This window comes from Triticum aestivum, chromosome 4B, assembly GCF_018294505.1.
Source record: "Triticum aestivum cultivar Chinese Spring chromosome 4B, IWGSC CS RefSeq v2.1, whole genome shotgun sequence".
In the NCBI taxonomy this organism is placed as follows: domain Eukaryota; kingdom Viridiplantae; phylum Streptophyta; class Magnoliopsida; order Poales; family Poaceae; genus Triticum; species Triticum aestivum.
In genome coordinates, this window is record NC_057804.1 from 113,406,897 (window position 1) to 113,424,201 (window position 17,305).

Genomic DNA, 17,305 nt, shown 5'->3' on the forward strand with positions numbered 1-17,305 from the left:
GGAACTGGATGAGCGCTTCTTCCTATTTGCTGTCGAGTGTTGTTGATATATGAGTCAGGGAAGCATTGGGATCGGTCGGGTGAATATGAATCGGTTTCGTTTCACTAGTCGATTGAAATGCATAGTCTATAGCAGGTTTCTTGGCTCGGATAAAATCACTCGGATCTGCACTCTTCTGATACTCCTGGAATTCAACCGCCGCCATATGTGTATCGGTGATTTTGGAACCTTTCTGGAAACATTCTTCTGCTTTCTGCCGATTGCCAGTGACTGTGATCACACCTTTGGGACCAGGCATCTTCAGCTTGAGGTACACATAGCACGGTCGAGCCATGAAACGTGCGTATGCCAGCCTCCCCAGGATGGCGTGATAAGCACTCTGGAAATCCACGACTTCAAATGTCAACTTTTCTTTACGATAATGCTTGGAATCACCAAAAACCACGTCAAGAGTGATCTGGCCGAGTGATTCAGCTTTCTTCCCGGGGATAACGCCGTGAAATCTCATGACATCGGGATGCCCATCCCCTTCAAGGTTTCAGCATATAGTATATTCAGACCGCTACCACCATCCATCAGCACTTTAGTCAGTCGAGTGCCACCGACCACCGGGTCAACCACCAGCGCTTGCCTCCCAGGGGTGACTACGCGAGTAGGATGGTCTGACTGGTCAAATGTGATGCCTGTCTGGGACCATTTCAGGTACGTGGTCGTTGTCGCCGGAGCAACCATATTCACCTCTCTGTTGATAACCTTCAACTGACTCTTGCTCTCAACATCAGCAAAAAATCATGAGAGTGGAATTGACCTTGGGGTAACCATCGTCTTCTTCCTCTTCCTCATCTCTGTCCGACTCTTTCTCCTTCTCATTGGGATGTTTCTCCCGGAACTGTTGGATCAAGAGTCGACATTGCCGAGTGGTATGTTTTGGGTAAATCAGATTACCTTCTTCATCTTTCTTCGTGTGGATGTGACATGGCAAATCCAGCACATCATTTCCGGCTTGATCCTTTACCTTCTTGGGGGGCCAGGGCCCCTTAGGTTTTCCCTTGAACTTTCCTTGAGCCACTGCTGCAATCTCACCAGGTGCCACTGGCTCGGCTTTACGCTTTTGTTTCCGACTGGAACCACCTCCACCGGCCTCTTGGCCGACTGGTTTACTCTTCCCGCTACGGAGTCGATCCTCTTCTTCTCCGTTAGCATACCGGGTGGCTATCTCCATCATCTGGGCCAGAGTCATATCCCCAGTCCGACCAGACTTCAGAACCAACTCTTGATACTTGACGCCTTCCTTGAAAGCGCACACTGCCTGATGCTCTGATACATTCTCAACGGTGTGATGCAAAGTGGTCCACCTCTGAGTGAATTCCCTCAAAGTCTCATTCGGCTTCTGCACACAATGCTGCAACTCGGGAAGCCCTGTTGGCCGCTCGCACGTGCCCTCAAAGGTTCTTACGAACACCCGAGATAGCTCTTCCCAAGTGTGTATACTGTCTGGGGCCAACTGGGTCAACCATGCTCGGGCCAACCCTTCCAACATAAGAGGGAGATGCTTCATTGCTATCTCATCATTTCCGCCTCCAATTTGCACAGTCACTCGGTAATATTCAAGCCAAGTTTTAGGCTTGGATTCTCCAGTGAACTTACTGACTCCTGTTGCCAATCTGAAGTTGGGAGGAATCACTGCTGCCCTGATGGCTCTGCTGAAACACTCTGGGCCTGAAACATGTAATCTGCTGCCACTCAGACGATCTCTGCCCAGGTCTTCTCTGTGCGCTCTATTCCGGTCGACCAAGCCTTGGACGAGAATGGATCTCGCATCGAAGCCCGGCTCCCTTGGGTCGACTGGAGCCCTGTGCTCGTCCCTATGACGGTGTCTGTCATCGTTCTGCTGAGGATCGTATGACGCACTCCTCGGAGGAGGCATTGGCACTCGACGACGATTGTCGCGGTCGAACTGACGATCGTACTGCCCCACGGCCTTCATGCCGCGGGGGCGATCTTGGGCTATGGGCCGACTGAACTGTATCCGCTACCATGGATCTGCTGTGTATCCTATTCCGCGACTAAGACACCGCAAAATTCTGCTCTCCTGCTGCTTGGAGCAAGGCCCGGATCTTCTCCAACCCTCGGCCAACCTCTGACTGGGAAGGTTGAATCGACTCTGCAATTCGGGCCGCAGCAGTGAGGTTCTGAATCAGAGTACGGTATACCTTAGGTGGACGCGGGAAAAGATGCCATCGACTGGACTCAGGGACTCGCTCCCGGGCTCGCTCATCGAGAGCGTGCTGCAAGTTCTCCATTCGAGTGCGCTCAGCCAAATTAGCCAAGCGCGCCTCCTCCAAGGCCCGAGCCTCGGGAGTTTCTCCAATGATGGGCATGTGAAGTCCGTCCATGTTGCGATGATGAAGATCCTCTCTCTGCTGCGAAGAGAGAGGTTCGGGATGATACTCCTCGTGGACCCGTGATGGATCGCCGCCAGCCTCTTCTCCGTCCTCGCGGCGAAAGCCAGGTGGGCCACGCGTACCATCAACCATCAGGACTTCAGCCGCAGGATCGCTACTATCACACTCGGACGCTGTCTCCGTGGAGCCAGTCGATAGATCGAACAGGCCGTGGAGAGTTCCGTCGGGCTCGATTGCTGCGACTTGATGAGTGGCCGAACGCCGAGCCACCGCATGCTTCACCCACCGCTGAAGCCACGACCGATCGGATCGCTTCCGGCGGCGAACAGCGGGGAGGGAAGATGTCACCGGAGACGACTGATACTGGGTCGACGGCTGCCGAAGAAGGACGCTACGAACGCACACGCGAAAGTGCGTCACCCCTCGGACGGGGAGCGCCTCAACATCGAGCGGAGCTTCCTGAAGCCCCGCCGAGTTGTCGGCGATGAAAACAAGCACGCCGAGACGGATCTTGCGGCCCTAAACCATCTCGCTGCCGGAAACCATGATGATGATCAGAAAAACTTGCAACTTCACCAATAAGTCGCTAAGACACCGGCCCCATGGTGGGCGCCAACTGTCGTGGTTCTAAGTTTGACAGTAGAAAGGGGGGTAGGTATGGAGAGGCAAGATCTCATCTATGGCGAAGGTGTACACACGGAGTTTACGAGTTCAGGCCCTTCTCGGTGGAAGTAACAGCCCTACGTCTTGGTGCCCGGAGGCGGTCGATTGGATCATGTGAGTGATATTACAGGGGATGCGAACCCTTGTGCCAGAGGAGGAGGGTGGCTTATATAGAGTTCGCCAGGACCTCTCCCGCCCTCCATTACAAGGGACTAAATGTACATAAAGTGCTGGCGTTACTGATAACGCCAGCCTTAAGTGCTATTAATGGCCTTAAATACTATGGAGTGAATGCACGACCGCTGTACGCTGAGTGACTCCTGGTCTTCGAGAGGTCGAGTGATTCTCTTGTTAGTCGAGTGACGGTAGGTAGGGAGACTCCCGAGTGACATGGTGTCGAGTGGATTGCACTCGACACCTTTGACCGGGGGTCTGACGGAGTCACTTGACCTTCTTGCCTTCTTGGGTAGTGACCTTGGGTAGGACGTATAGGTCAGGCCTATGACCCTACCCCAGGTCTGTATCCTCATCACCTCCTTCGTTCAATATGGGCTTGGCTCCAGGACTGCTCTTTGTTTGTGCTTGACAGTGAGCTTCCTTGGTTGTTGCTGCCCCCTTGCTTTCCAACGCCACCATTATCACAGTCAAAGATCAAAGGATCTCCCCCCAGGTGCTGTTGGAGGACCTTCAGGTGTGGGACATGGAGGGTTGGGACTGGCAGGTGCACCATCTATCGGATTTTGAGTTTGCAGCCGTCTTCCCCTCCAAGGAAAGTCTCAAGATGATCTCTTCTTGTACGAGATTCACCCTCCCACTCAACCAACTGGTCGTCTCGGTCAAAGCTGCGACCAGCGGCTCCAAGTCTGTTGGGCCGATGTCTATTGTCTGGGTTCTTGTGGATGATATGCCTGCCAGTCTTTGGTCTTCTCCTTTCCTCGTTGTCGGTGTCAAAACCGGAGGATCTCGGGTAGGGGGTCCCGAACTGTGCGTCTAAGGCTGATGGTAACAGGAGGCGGGGGACACGATGTTTACCCAGGTTCGGGCCCTCTCTATGGAGGTAATACCCTACTTCCTACTTGATTGATCCTGATGAATATGAGTATTATCAGAGTTGATCTACCTCGAGATCGTAATGGCTAAAACCTTAGGAGTCTAGCCTGTATGATTATGATTGTGATTGCCTCTACGGACTAAAACCCTCCGGTTTATATAGACACCGGAGGGGACTAGGGTTGTACAAAGTCGGTCACAGAGAAAGGAATCTACATATCCGAATGCCAAGCTTGCCTTCCACGCCAAGGAGAGTCCCATCCGGACACGGGAAGAAGTCTTCTGTCTTGTATCTTCATAGCCCATTAGTCCGACCCATGTTAATAGTCCGGCCGTCTGAGGACCCCTTAATCCAGGACTCCCTCAGCAGCCCCTGAACCAGGCTTCAACGACGAGGTGTCCGACACGCAGATTGTCTTCGACATTGCAAGGCGGGTTCCTCCTCCGAATACTCCAAAATAATCTTTGAACACAAGAAAACATGTCCGGCTCTGCAAAACAAATCCCACACACAACCCTAGAGAGTATAATATTTCACGAGTCCAATCTGCTGACAACTTTTTGTAGCATGACATCACGTTGCCGCCCGGCCATTATTCGAACCGTTTTTTAGCCTGCCGCTCCATATTTCGAGATGTGGTTTCATTGGCACGTCTTGTCAAAGCAGAGATCATGTCCCCTTATTGTGGGATTCTCATCAATACGGGCATGGATAACCCAACCGTTCTGTTGGCATGATTCCTTGGTAATAGGCATGTTTTAAGGCCTAGGAGGGGCATTTGATATTCATTGCCTTTATAAAGGGGCCAAGACTCATCCTTTTTCCTTTACGCCAAGCCTTCCCTCAACCTCTCCCACCTCGGGTTCCAACACCCAAGGTTCAAGCTAATCGCTTCGAGCCTCCCAATCATGTCTGGACCCAGCCTTCAAGGCCGGTGGGTGGCTTCCTCCGTCACAGAGGAGGATATTGCGAAGCTCCGGGAGGCAAGATACCTGACCGCGGAAATCCTCCACAGGCTTCCAGCTCAAGGGCAGGTTATTCCTACCCCAGATCCAGCGAGAGAGTTGTATTCATCTCCCACTTCCTCCGAGGGCTAGGGTTTTCTCTTCATCCCTTCGTTCAAGGGCTCATGTTTTATTACGGGCTAGATTTTCACGATCTAGCTCCGGACTCCTCTCTTCACGTCTCGGCGTTCATTATCATATGCTAGGCTTTCCTCCGTATTCCCCCACACTTCGGCTTATGGCTCAAGACCTTCCGTGTGAAGCCAAAGGTGGTCGACGAGAAACAGGCGGAGTGCGGTGGTGCTGTGATGAGCAAACTTGCCAGTACTACTTGGCCAAAGGCCTCCTTCATAGAAACTTCTGACCTGTGGCAGCAGGAGTGGTTTTACATCACTGAAACCCGTGGTACTAGGTGGGCAGCTACACCTGCGTTCCGATCTGGCCCTCCGTTACAACTTGCATCATGGATTAATAAGGGGCTGGACTAGGGATCCGTTGATGAAGTGAAGACGCTGCAAAGCCGCATTCGGAGCCTCATTGAAAAGGACACCGGTCTCTTCAACATAATCCAAGTAATGCTAGTCCGTCGGGTCCTACCGTGCCAGCGATGGCCTCTCCGAATGTGGGAGTTCAATCCGGAAGGACCACAAACCCTTCAACACTTCTCTGGCACGACGCTCAGAGGAATGTGGAAATTATTCTTCGGGACACAAAAACAATGGCCGGATACTACAAAAGACACCGGCCTTGACTGCAATCATCCGGATACCTCGGTAAGCACTTGACTCCCAAACACAGTTTAGACAAATTCCTCATAACAGTATACTAAGAAAATCATACTCGGCCAGGGCTGGATAAAGAAGGCGGAGAGAATTAGGTGTTCGGCCCCTCTTCCCGAAGACTCAGCTGATCCGGTGTTAACAAGGATGTTGGCTCCGGCACCATACCAAGTGCTGACGAAGGAAGACAAGGAGGAGAGCAAGGAGGACCAAGGTGGCCCCCATTCTAGAGGCACACTGGGCCGGGGAGATTGGAACTCCCTCTTCCGAAGATGGAAGGGAAGGAAAACCTGACATCCCTTCTCCCCATGGGAAGAAGAGGACCGCCTCCGAAGACTTGAAGATAGAGGCTTCTAAGCGGGGGAAGATATCCCTGTCAGGGGGTTCTGGTTTGGGAGGTGACGTTGACATGCAGTCCCTCTGTAAAGATAGGCCTTTAGCTGAATCGTAAGTGAACAAGGGTGTTTTAAACATATCCCGTTCTTTCCTGGTTGCAAAGGTAGCATTTAAAATATATGTTTGTAGTCTGGCATGCAACCTTCCTCAACAGTCCTCCTCCTCGGGGGATCTTCTTCCGGAGATGATGGAGAGCGAGATGCCCCCACAGATCTCCCCACCTGATAAGGCAGACGACACCGAGGTGTCGTCCCGGAGGATCTCTCCCGATCAACAAGCGGTGCGAGGGACAGTGAAGACCAGGCCCGAAGGTGACACTTCGGCCGTCCAGGGTCTGGAGTGTGCGGCCCCTACAGGGACCGTACAGGGACCACCAATAAAGGCCCCGGACTATCCAATTTCCAAGGGATGGCGCAATCGGGTCCGGATCCGGAGGCGCCGGATACATTGATGGACACATTGCAACATGCGTCCGTCTCAGAGGATCATCATACTTTGATGGATACGGTGGTTGAGAGGGTTCAGTCCGCGAAAAGCGGATTGAATGAAGCCTTTAAGAGCCTGCTAAGAGGCTTTGAGGTACGTAATGCAATATTTTTGATTGTGCTATAAGCGCAAAATGTGCCTGTGTATAGATAGTTAATACGTCTCCAACGTATCTATAATTTTTGATTGTTCCATGCTATTATATTACCCGTTTTGGATGTTTATGGGTTTCACTTTACACTTTTATATCATTTTTGGGACAACCTACTAACCAGAGGCCCAGCCCGAATTGTTATCCTTTTGCCTATTTCAGTGTTTCGAAGAAAAGGAATATCAAACGAAGTCCAAACGGAATGAAACCTTCGGGAGCGATATTTTTCGAGCAAACACAATCCAGGAGACTTGGAGTGGACGCCAAGAAGTAGCCGAGGCGGCCATGAGGCAGGAGGGCGCGCCCCCCACCCTCGTTGGCCCCTCGTGGCTCCCTGACCGACCTCCTTCGCCTATATATACCTCCATACCCTGAAAACATCCAGGAGCACCATGAAAACCTATTTCCACCGCCGCAACCTTCTGTATCCGCCAGATGAGCCTTCGCCGGTGCTCCGCCGGAGGAGGAATCGACCATGGAGGGCCTCTACATCATCACCAAGGACTCTCCGATGAGTTGTGAGTAGTTTACCACAGACCTTCGGGTCCATAGTTATTAGCTAGATGGCTTCTTCTCTCTCTTTGAATCTCAATACAAAGTTCTCCTTGATCTTCTTGGAGATCTATTCGATGTAACTCTTTTTGCGGTGTGTTTGTCGAGATCCGATGAATTGTGGGTTTATGATCAAGTTTATCTATGAGAAATATTTGAATCTCCTCTGAATTCTTTTATGTATGATTTGTTATCTTTGCAAGACTCTTCGAATTATCAGTTTGGTTTGGCCTACTAGATTGATCTTTTTTGCAATGGGATAAGTGCTTAGCTTTGGGTTCAATCTTGCGGTGTCCTTTCCCAGTGACAGCAGGGGCAACAAGGCACATATTGTATTGTGGCCATTGAGGATAAAAAGATGGGGTTTATATTATATTGCTTGAGTTTATCCATCTACATCATGTCATATTTCTTAATGCGTTACTCTGTTCTTATGAACTTAATACTCTAGATGCATGCTGGATAGCGGTCGATGTGTGGAGTAATAGTAGTAGATGCAGGTAGGAGTCGGTATACTTGTCGCGGACGTGATGCCTATATACATGATCATGTCTAGATGTTCTCATAACTATGCACTTTTCTATCAATTGCTCGACAGTAATTTGTTCACCCACCGTAATACTTATGCTATCTTGAGAGAAGCCACTAGTGAAACCTATGGCCCCCGGGTCTATCTTTTATCATATAAGTTTCCAATCTACTTTATTTTGCAATGTTTACTTTTCAATCTATATCATAAAAATACCAAAAATATTTATCTTATCTTATTACCTCCATCAGATCTCACTTTCACAAGTGGACGTGAAGGGATTGACAACCCCTTTATCGCGTTGGTTGCGAGGTTCTTGTTTGTTTCTGTAGGTACGAGGGACTTGTGAGGAGCCTCCTACTGGATTGATACCTTGGTTCTCAAAAACTGAGGGAAATACTTACGCTACTTTGTTGCATCACCCTTTCCTCTTCAAGGGAAAACCAATGCAGTGCTCAAGAGGTAGCAAGAAGGATTTCTGGCACTGTTGCCGGGGAGGTCTTCGCTCAAGTCGAGACATACCAAGTACCCATCACAAACTCACCCCCTCGCATAACATTATTTGCTATTTGCCTCTCGTTTTCCTCTCCCCCACTTCACCTTGCCGTTTTATTCGCCCTCTCTTTTCCATTCGCCTCTTTTTTGCTTGCCTTTTTGCGTGCTCATGTGTTAGATCGTTTATCTCGTCATCATGGCTAGTCCTCTATCTGCTCCTATGTCTCCGAGTTTGAAGTTCTTCACTTCAAGCAAAGATAAGGAGAAAACTTAAAAGATGCTTGGTATAGGATGATGGAATCTTATTGTAATTGCGCGTTAGAGGTGAACTTCAGAATTTTACTTCGCAATTTTTATGTTGGACTAAATATGTCCCATAGACAACTCTTGGATTGCATTGCCAAAGGGAATTTTATCGAAATTGATCCCAGTATTGCGCATGAAATTATAGAGGGAATTGTGGGAACACTACCTCAAAAAGGGGTGCCACATCATACCCAAGAAGAGACACAAGTTTTTGAAAAAAATTGCGAAGTAACAAAAATCTTACAAAAATCTCTTGAACCTCTTAAAAGTGTTAGTGGAAATCTTCACCGCATGAACATGTTGATTACCCTTTGCAATAAGCGCTTGGATTCTTTAGATCTAAAAATTTCCGAGTATGAGGGGAAATGTAAAGAATGTAAAGAACCCCCCCGGATTCAAGCATGACTCCACTAAAAAATTAAAAATCAAAGATGACAATACTTAGATCTATCCTCGCTTTTATGCCTAGCTAGGGGCGTTAAACGATAGCACTTGTTGGGAGGCAACCCAATTTTATTTTAGCTCCTTGCTTTTTGCTTCTGTTTAGTAATAAATAATTCATCTAGCTTCTGTTTAGATGTGGTTTTGTGTTTTAATTAGTGTTTGTGCCAAGTAGAACCTATAGGATCATCTTGGGTGATAGTTAATTTGATTCTGCTGAAAAACAGAAACTTTTGCACGCACGATAATAATTTTAGTAAATCACAGGAACGTGCTTTTTAGTTGATTATTTTTCCAGTACATCAAAAGATAAATTTCCTAGGACTTCCTATTTTGATAGGATTTTTAGAGTTCCATAAGTATTCGAAAGTTACAGATTGCTACAGACTGTTCTGTTTTTGACATATTCTGTTTTTCGTGTGTTGTTTGCTTATTTTGATGCATATATGGCTAGTATCGAGGGGTATGAACCGTAGAGAAGTTGGAATACAATAGGTTTAACACCAATATAAATAAAGAATGAGTTCATTACAGTACCTTAAGTGGTGGTTTTTCTTTCTTGCACTAACGGAGCTCATGAGATTTCCTGTTGAGTTTTGTGTTGTGAAGTTTTCAAGTTTTGGGTAAAGATTCGATGAACTATGGAATAAGGAGTGGCAAGAGCCTAAGTTTGGGGATGCCCATGGCACCCCAAGATAATCCAGGGACAACCAAAATCCTAAGCTTGGGGTTGCCCCGTGTCGGTGTCAAAACCGGCGGATCTCGGGTAGGGGGTCCCGAACTGTGCGTCTAGGAGGATGGTAACAGGAGACAAGGGACACGATGTTTTACCCAGGTTCGGGCCCTCTTGATGGAGGTAAAACCCTATGTCCTGCTTGATTGCTATTGATGATGTGGGTATTACAAGAGTAGATCTACCACGAGATCAAGGAGGCTAAACCCTAGAAGCTAGCCTATGGTATGATTGTTTTTTCGTCCTATGGACTAAAGCCATCCGGTTTATATAGACACCGGAGAGGGCTAGGGTTACACAGAGTCGGTTACAATGGTAGGAGATCTACATATCCGTATCGCCAAGCTTGTCTTCCATGCCAAGGAAAGTCCCATCCGGTCACGGGACGAAGTCTTCAATCTTGTATCTTCATAGTCTTGGAGTTCGGGCGATGATGATAGTTCGGCTATCCGGACACCCCCTAGTCCAGGACTCCCTCAGTAGCCCCTGAACCAGGCTTCAATGACGACGAGTCCGGCGCGCATATTGTCTTCGGCATTACAAGGCGGGTTCCTCCTCCGAATAATTTATAGAAGATTGTGAACACCAGGATAGTGTCTGGCTCTGCAAAATAAATTCCACATACCACCGTAGAGAGAATAATATTTACACAAGTTCAATCTGCTGACGTATTTTGTGGCGTGACGTCACACCACAACCAAGCCTTTACTCGAATCGTTTTTATTATACCACCTCCGCGCGTTTAGCGAAGCGGTTTCCTTGGCACGTCTTGTCGAAGCAGAGATCGTGTCCCCCTTATTCCAGGATTCTCATCAATACGGACGTGGGTAACCCAACCGCACCCGTTGCCACGCCCCCTCCATCGAAGGCGGGTTCCAAACGGTCACGGGGACGGCTCTTGGTATTCTCCCTCTTTATAATGAGACCAAGGCCCGTTCTTTTTCTTCAATCCTCAATCGAATCCGCCCCTCGCCCCGAGTTCCAACACCCAGGGCTCCAGATTCGGGTACCTTCGACCTTCGACAATGTTCGGCCCCGACCTACGAGGCTGGTGGATGCCCTGTCGTGTTCGTGTCTCACCTCCGTCGGGGTTTAGGCTTCCCAATGGATCCCTTCGTGAGGGGGCTCATGTTTTACTATGGGCTGGAATTCCATGACTTGGCTCCGGAGTCCATCCTCCACATCTCATCATTCATTGTCGTCTGCGAAGCCTTCCTCCGCACCACCCCTCACTTCGGCTTGTGGCTCAAAACCTTCAACGTGGAGCCGAATATGATTGAGGGGCGTCAGGCAGAGTGCGGCGGGGCGGTTATGGCCGATGCCCCATGGCCCGAGGGCTCTTTTCAGGAAGAGCTCGGCTTGTGGCAACAAGAGTGGTTCTATATCGCCGCTCCCAGGGGCAGCAGGCAGAGGCCGCCGCCCGCCTTTCGCCCGGGCCCTCCACAACGGCTGACGTCATGGGTCAACAAAGGGCTTGACTGGGGGCTGTCCGAAGACGTACCCCTGTTGCAGGGCCGGATTCGAGACCTCCAAGAAAGGGAGATCAATCTGGTCGTAGTGACACAGGTTATGTTGATTCGGCGCCTTCTGCCCTGCAAACGTCGCCCCCTCCGCCTGTGGGAATTTATTCCGGAGGGACCACGAGCTCTCCAACACTTCATGGGTTTGACACCCGTGGAGATGTACAAACTGTTCTTCGGATCACAAAAGATGCGTCCGGTCTTGACCGAGGACGCTGGCCTAAGCTGCAATCGCCCGGATACTCAAGTAAGTAGCCCTGTGTTCGGACACATTGTCCATTTATTCATCATGGGTTTGCCTTTTAACCAGCTATCCCTTGGACAGGAGTGGATAGCGCAAGCAAAACTGATACGGTGTCCGGCCCCCCTCCCTGAGACCATGCCAGATCCCGTGTTAATCAAAATGTTGGAGGTTGCACCTTCGGAGGAGGGCGAAGGGGGGCACAGGGAAACTACCACCTCTGCCAAGGAGGCTTTCAATAAGGGGGGAATCGAGAGTCCCCCCCTCCAGGGGGAGAAGAGGACCGCTTCTGAAGACCCGGAGGCCAAGGCCTCAAAGCGGGGAAAGAAATCACCAGAAGGTCCTATGCCGGGAAGAGCCCCGGCCGCACAGTCTCCCCAAAGGAATCAGCCCTCCAGCGAGCCGTAAGTAAAAAGGGGGAGTTTTGTAATAGGGGACATCCCTACTTTATTTCTAAGGGTAACCAAAGTTTTCACCTTGTAGTTCGGATCTCAGCCCTTCTCAGCAGAGCTCATCTTTGGGGGACCTTCGTCCGGAGATGATGGAGAGCGAAGCGCCTCCATCTGCCGCCCCGTCGGGTGGGGCGGACGACCCTGAGGTGTCGTCACGGAGGGTCTCCCCAAGTCCGGCGGGTCCGGGGAGTTCGGCACCCACTGGAGTACGGCCGGAGGAGCTGCAGGATTTGCTCGAGAGGGCGTCTATCTCAGAAGATCACCGCACATTAATGAGTATGATGATTGAAAGGATCTCATCTGCCGAGAGCGGGTTGTATGAGGCCGTCGGAAGTTTGCTGACGGGGTTTGAGGTACGCAAAAAATGACATACCTTTTGACAGTTTTGCACATGGAGTGCGCCCTGTATAGATAGTAGCCCCTGAGACTTGGTATGCTGTCGAAAGCGACAGTGTGCCGAGGATCATAATCTCAGTTATAGAATGTCGCCTTTCCTATGCAGGTGGCAGAACGTTCGGTGGCTAGCCGGACTGATGGAGTTGCCGAGCTGAAGCGGCAACTCGACGTTGCGGATGCGGACATCCCGCTGGTCAATAAACGACTTGATGAGTCACAAGGTAGGTGGTTGCTCCGTGGTCACCTAGTAAGGGAGCTGATGCCCGTTCCTTACAATTTGTATGCTTGATGCAGATGGTGCCGCTGCTGTGGAAGACCTTCTAGTAGAGCTTGCTCGAGCCAAGGAGCAAGCCAGGAAAAGTGATGCGGCTGCCTCGAAGGCAGCGGAAGAGCAGAAGCCGAAAAGGCTGCTCACTGCCGAAGCAGGGAGGAGATGGCCGGAATGGCCGTGAAATTAAAAGATGCTACCGACCGCTATGAGGTTCTTGAAAGAGAACACCGAGCGGAGCAAGAGGACCTGAAGAAGGCCGCCACCGAAGCCAAGGATGCCCGTAGTGCGATGCGGGCTATGAAGGAGGAACTGCGTCAGGCCGGAGACATTGCGGCGGGAAAGCCCTTTCTGCTACGTAGGAAGTTCACGGATCCGAAGTATGCTCAATTGGGCCAATTGTGTGGTGCGGAGGATCCTTATCTGGATTTGGCGGCGAGTGCGGCGGACGCAGTCGTGCACTTCCGAAGCTAGAAGGATCACGAAATGGAAGAGCTTTTCTGGTCTCAATTCCATAGTCCGGAGCGTCCACTTCCGTTGACTGATCGGTTGGCTGAGTGGGCTGAGCTGAATAGATTGTCCGGACTTGCCATGACGGATGTGGTGGCTCATCTGTGGCCACAGAGGCCCAAGCCGGAGAGTTATTTTGGCTTGTTGCAGCGATTCCTTGGGGCGGTGCCGCATATCGAGGCGATGAAGCGGTCGGCATGCATAGAGGGTGCACGGATGGCTCTCGCCCGTGTTAAGACATACTGGGCGGAGATGGATGCCACCGATGTTGCATCCCGGGGTTCGGACAAAAGCTGATTACCCGCCGAGCACTATTTTGAGGAAGTCCTGCAGGGCGCTCGTTTAATAGAGTCGCAGTGCTCGACAGATGTTATGTTCAAATGACATGTATGATTTGTGAGATCATGTTTATAATGTAACGACTTTTTATACTTGTGCGTTCAAGTATTGAACTATCTCCTGTGCGGCCGTATATGTATGTATAACCTGAAAGATGGCAGTCTTTGGCTTCAGCCCCCACGCACATGGTGCGGGGGTGTTTGCAAAAAAAAGCGCCTTTTCACACTTAATCCAACGTCTTGGTCCTTTGAAGGAGGTGATAGCATAGCAAACTAGGCAACCGGACTATAATGCTTTATCACTTTCACTTAGCCATAGGAGCTGGATGGTGGGGCTACTATATAGCCCCTAGAGGCACTATGCTCTCCGAACTCGGGGCGCGTATGTGCCTGACCGGGAAGTGGTCCTTCGTCAAAGCGGAGGAATTCTAAACATTCCAGTAGTCGATCGAGTGGTTGACCAGTCTCTCGCTATATCATGACAGTCAGTTTTCGCTTTCTCTACTGAGGTGCTCGCCCGGCCGAACCGGGGCACAATCGCAGTAATTCTCCTGGTGCCGCGTTAGCCGATGGAGCGGAATGTAAGGCAGCAAAACACAGGAGCCGGGCAAACCCAACATTTGACCAAAGACATGATTCGGAGCTGATGCATATAAGGCCTAACTCGAGACGCTGAACACTCCCTGAGGTGTTCGGTCTTTATGATACTGGGCAGAACAATGCCCTAAGCCCCTAGTGTCCAGGTACGGGCGAGAACTTCTGACGCGGCCGATGCCAAAACGCCAACCTCCTCGGTTATGGTAGGAAACCGGGGGATGTGTATCAACAAGAGACAGTAAGAAAGGTTTACACAGGGTCTTAATCTAAAAAGAATCCTTACAACGGGTCCCTGCTGCACGTCTGCGCCTGTGTCTCCGTTGTGCTGTATCCTGGACGGGTGTAGCACGTGCTTCATCTGTAAAAGAGAAGGACTTAGTTTGGAAAAAATATCGTGCAAAAGATGTATTTAAAATAAAGTATGATTTGTAAGATGAATGAAGTTGAGCTTTATTGGCTCTCATTGTTTATACGTGCAGCCCCTTGTAAAGAGGTATGCGGCTGGGAAGCCCCTTGTTTATTTATTCCGGACTCGCCTAACCGTGTCCGAGGTCTGAATGACCTGTTTTTAGGGGCTTTGACCAGCAAGGTCGGATTAGTGTGTGGCTGTCAAGGCAGTCTCACGTTTTCCGTGGTCAAGGAACACTCGGAGTGACCCTTTAATGAGATTATGCCACGTGGACCGGGCATTTTAAGCGTAAGAGATGCGTAATGCGGTATCGCGTTAAAGCGGGCGAAAGCGCCGCGTCCCAGTAGTGCTTGATGGCTACTTTTGAATGGGGCGATATGGAAAATGAGCTTTTCGCGACGGAGGTTGTCGGATGAACCGAACACAACCTCTAGTAGTACAGATCCTGTACAATTGGTGTAAAGGCCTGGCGTCACTCCTTTGAAGGAAGTGCTGGTATGGCGAATTTTGGTAGGGTCTATCCCCATTCTGCGGATGGTGTCCTGGTATAGCAGGTTTATATCGCTGCCGCCATCCATTAGGACTTGTGTGAATTGTAGTCCGTCGATTATGGGATCCAATACCAAAGCAGTCCCTCCTGCGTTTCGAACACTTCCGGAGTAATCCTGATGGTCGAAAGTAATTGGTTTAAACATCCAATTTCGGGAGTCTGCTGGGGTGGGCCGTGCGGTGCATGTTTTAGCAGGTGTCGCACTATTTTTCCTTGTTATCACATGAAGTGAGTTCACTGTTTTGACTTCTAATGGGAAAGTCTTCTGTTTTCCGGCGTGCTGCTTGTGGGGTTCGTCGTCGTCTTCGCTTGGTGTGTCGAGCCCCTTGTGTTCGGCGTTAAGTCGGCCGGACTGCTTGAAGACCCAACAATCTCTATGGTTATGGTTTGCAGGCTTCCCGGGGGTACTATGGATTTGACATATCCTATCCAAGATTTTGTTTAGGTTGGATAGCTCATCACTGTTGTCCTTAAGAGGCAGTGTTTTATCATTCGGCCGAGAGATTTTGAATCCGGCATTGACCGTCGTGCTATTTGGGCCATTTTCCTTATTCCGGCGCTGATCTTTTCTGCGTCGTGATTTCCCATTTCCATCCCTGACCTCGGATGTACTCGGGTCACTGGTACTACATCTTGCCAGCCAGCTATCTTCCCCCGCGCAAAAGCGGGTCATGATGCTTGTTAGCGCGGCCATTGTTCTTGGTTTTTCTTGGCCGAGGTGTCTGGCGAGCCATTCGTCTCGGACGTTATGTTTAAAGGCTGCTAAGGCTACGGCGTCCGGACAGTCGACTATTTGGTTCTTTTTGGTGAGGAACCTGTTCCAGAATTTGCGTGCTGACTCTCCGGGCTGTTGAGTTATGTGACTTAAATCGTCTGCATCCGGAGGGCGGACATAAGTCCCTTGAAAATTTGCTCGAAACGCATCCTCGAGCTCTTCCCAACTTCCAATGGTATTTTCTGGGAGGCTTTTGAGCCAATGCCGAGCTGGCCCTTTGAGCTTGAGGGGTAGGTATTTTATGGCATGGAGATCGTCTCCTCTGGCCATATGTATGTGTAGGATATAATCCTCAATCCAGACTTCGGGGTCTGTTGTTCCGTCATATGCCTCTATGTTTACGGGTTTAAATCCCGCTGGAAATTCATGATCCAGTACCTCATCGGTGAAACATAGTGGGTGTGCGGCGCCCCTGCATTTAGGTGTGCCGTTGTCTTCAAACACTCGGCGGGTTGTGTTGCTCCCTGAAGTCTTCTTTTTTGGCCCATAGATGGACCTGACCGGGCCATCCTTTTTGCGAGGATCCTTATGTGGATCGTGTGCCGGATTGTGTGCGGCGCCGCTTGCCGCTCTTAGCCTGTCATCTGATCGTCTATCCGGCCAGGCGGCCTCTTTCTTTTTTGATTGTGGGGGCTCTATGGCCTCCTCGTCAAATTCGGGCAACAGCTTGCGTTTCGGGTAGCTCTTTGCCTGGCGACTATCGCCGTATTTATCTGCGGTATTGAGTACTTTGCTCCATCTCATTCTGAGTGCGTCCTCCGCTGTTTTGAGCTTCCGCTTTTGCTTCTTCAAACTTCTTGCAGTGGCGACGAGCCTTTTATGAAGGTTCTTATGCTCCGGTGATGTGTCCGGCGTGAGATCGTCTAGACTATTGTTTTCGCCGGGGATGGGTTGCTTGTCCAATTCATCCTGTTCGGATGGTTGCTTGGTGGCATGTTCGTCGTCCACTGCTTCGCCCTGCTCTAAGGCTGGGTCAGTATGGGTGCCGTTGTTATCGAGGCAGGACTTCGGGCGGCGCTTGCGTCGCCGTTTTGGTTGTTTGTCGTTATCGCTTCCCTTTGGTGTATCCACCATGTATACGTCGTGAGTTGAGGTGGCTTTCCAGTGCCCAGTAGGCGCTGGTTCTTGGTCGTCTCTGGCATCGTCGTCCATACTGTTGATGTCTTCGGAGTCGAAGTCTAGCATGTCGGTTAGATTGTTGACAGTGGCTACTAAGTGGGTGGTGGGTGGGCTTTGAATTTCTTCGTCGTCCGCATCC